Source organism: Ornithorhynchus anatinus, chromosome 3 (assembly GCF_004115215.2).
Source record: "Ornithorhynchus anatinus isolate Pmale09 chromosome 3, mOrnAna1.pri.v4, whole genome shotgun sequence".
Lineage (NCBI taxonomy): Eukaryota > Metazoa > Chordata > Mammalia > Monotremata > Ornithorhynchidae > Ornithorhynchus > Ornithorhynchus anatinus.
Window position 1 is genome coordinate 33482132 of NC_041730.1, and position 2944 is coordinate 33485075.

General features: G+C 40.5%; 1 pseudogene; it reads left to right on the plus strand.

Moving 5' to 3' along the window:
- Positions 1 to 1583: 1583 nt before the first annotated feature.
- Positions 1584 to 1710, plus strand: LOC114810982 (annotated as a pseudogene).
- Positions 1711 to 2944: the final 1234 nt, after the last annotated feature.

A 2944-nucleotide genomic window follows, 5' to 3' on the forward strand; every position in this document is an offset into this window, starting at 1 on the left:
CCAGCTTTCTAGTATATGTTTGTCTAATTTAGCATGGAAGGGCTGAATGCTGCTGAAAAGTATTATGTCTTTTGGAAAACCTTCTGTTCAACTTGAAAGTCATCCTCTAAGGCCTACACCAGGACCCAGTGGGTGATGTGATGATGTGAAATGGCATAAATTCTTTCCATGTGAACCAAGGCCTCACTCTCAAGTCAACAATATTTTCTAAACCTGAAAACTAATAATTGTGGTATTTGTTAAACACTATGTGCCAAGCACTACTAAGCACAGAAGTAGATGCAATACAATCTGACCCGGTCCCTACCCCATATGGGGCTCAACGTGTAAGGGGAAGGGAGAATAGGCATCGAATCCCCATTTTACAGATAAGGACACTGAAGCGCAGAATAAAGCATCCTGCACAAGGTCAAAAAGCATGCAAATGGCAGAGTCAGGATTAGAACCCAGGTCCCCTGACTCACAGGCCTATGAACTTTCAACTAGGCCATGCTGCTTCTCAAAGCCACATGTTGCAGGTACACTCTTAGATAGATATAGCCTTGTCTACACTAGGAAATCCCTGATTTTGGCTTACTGCTTAAATTTGGGTTGTCTTTGTGCTCATCTGAGTCAAGAAAGGATTTATCATTTAAAAATGATCTTCAAAATATGGCACCATGTAGACATGATCATCATCTTTGTCAGACTTAAAGTTGAAAAATCCACAACAGAGTAAATTTTGAATCATGGGCCTGATCAGCACAGGATCTTTCTTACACCCTTCCCCAATCCTGCACCCACAACTTCAGCTGTGTTTTCCATTCTAAGTCCTTTTACCCTCCATGAAAAGATTTCCAGGGAGTAAGTTTCATCCTGATACTGGGGAAATGGATTGAGTTAATCTGGTATTTATTGAGTCCTTACTGTGCGCAGAGCACTATACTCAGAATTTTGGAGAATATAATACAACAGATTTGGTAGACATTCTTTACCCACAACAAACCTATAGTCTAGAAGGAGAGATGTTAATATAAATTATGGATAGGTGCAGAAAATTTATCCATGTGAATTAACACTCCATTCTTCAGTCAATATTATCATTTAAATCTGAAATCTAATAATATTGATATTTGTTAAGCACTTATGTGCCAAACACTCTACTAAGCAAGGAAATAGATACAATACAGTCAGATTGGACACAGTCCATATCTCACATGGGGTTCACAGTCTAAGGGGGAAGGAGAACATTTGAGTCCCCATTTTACAGATGAGGTCACTGAGGAAACTGAGGGCCTAAAAGTGGGGTGAGTACCAAATTGTGTGTATATTTTGACACAGGAGAGAGAGAATAGGGGGAAAGAAAGTTTAATCAGGAAAGACCACTTGGAGGAGATGTAAAGTTTTAACAGATGACATTCCCCTGATTGACTGATTAACAGCTGCTATCCAGGAATTGTTGCCTCTTTTCTGGGCTACTCCCTTTCAGCCTGCTTGGATTCTAATGGAAAGAGCAGGGGTCTAGGAGCAAGGGGACCGGACCCTGCCACTTGCCTGCTGTTTGACCTTGAGCAAATCACTTAACTTTTCTGTAACTCTTGGTTCTCCTCTTAGGATTGCACCTGGAGAGTTTCCAGTCTCAGCTAAGGGAGGGAGAATCAAGCAGAGGCATACCCATTCCATTCCTAGCTTGAGCAGTGGCTAGTGAGTGGAAGGCAATCTGCTACAAGTCAAGTGCTAAGCAACAGCACCCTGGGAGAGAGTCAAGAGAGGAGACTCAAGTTTACTGCAAGGAAAAAGGCAACAGTGAACCACTTCCGTATTTTTACCAAGAAAACTCTAAGGATACATTACCAGAATGATTGCAGGTGGAGGTGGGGCATTCTGGGAGAGATGTGCCCATCGAGTCGCTACGAGTTGGAAATGATTCGACAGCATAAGACAAGATCTCTTAGTTTCTTTATCTGTTAAATGAGGATTAAATATCTGTTATTCTTACTTAGACTGTGAGCTCCATGTGGGACAGAGAGTGGGTCTGATCTAAGTACCTATTATCTACTCCAGAGCTTAGTATAGAGCTTGGCACATGTTAAGTGCATAACAAATATTATTATTATCATCATTATCCCCTGATACCCTACTCTGGTTTCTGTAAGGTGGGAGGAGAGGGCTGGGAATTGAAAATACCCAATGTGTTCTCTTGCAATACAGTAAACCCACTGACAAGACAGCATGTGGGTCAGGTAATGGTATGTGATTACAAATATATCCCACCTGCTTACATGGGGCCCCTTCACATACATTGGTGTGGTCTTGAGGAGAAGATTTATCTTATGCAGATTTGGATCCCAAGACTAATTTTCCACTAGAAAAATCATCATTTTTCCAGGTTGGCCTGATATTGACTTCTAATGGTATATATTTTCAATACCATGTACAGTGATGAATAATCTTTAAAGGCTACCTGCCACTCCACCTCTTCTGGGAGATCTTCCTCAAAAGATTCATGACATCTCAGGCATGTAGGGCTGACACCCACTCTTTTTCATATCCTCAGACCACTTGTGTATATGAATCATTTGTCTTTACGTACACTTTTTATGAATTTGTTTTAACATTTAACAGTTTAGATAGGGTATTGTCCTGATGTTTTTCTACGTTTCCTGATTTATACTTACTCTTCCTCAGACTGTTCAGTCAGTCAACTGTATTTATTAAGCACTTACTGGGTGCCGAGAACTGTACTAAACACTTGGGAAACTTGAATATAACAGACACTTTCAATGCACACAGTGAGCTTGTAGTCTAGAGTTTACAGTCTCTAGCTTAAAGTCTACAGTCTTGTTCATTATCTGTAAGCAATTTTGTCTGTTTTCCTATTCAATATTAAGCTAGTTAAGGGGCAGGGATCTTGCATCTTGCTATTGCTGAACTCCCACAAGTTTTTAGTTAAATGTCCAGTACT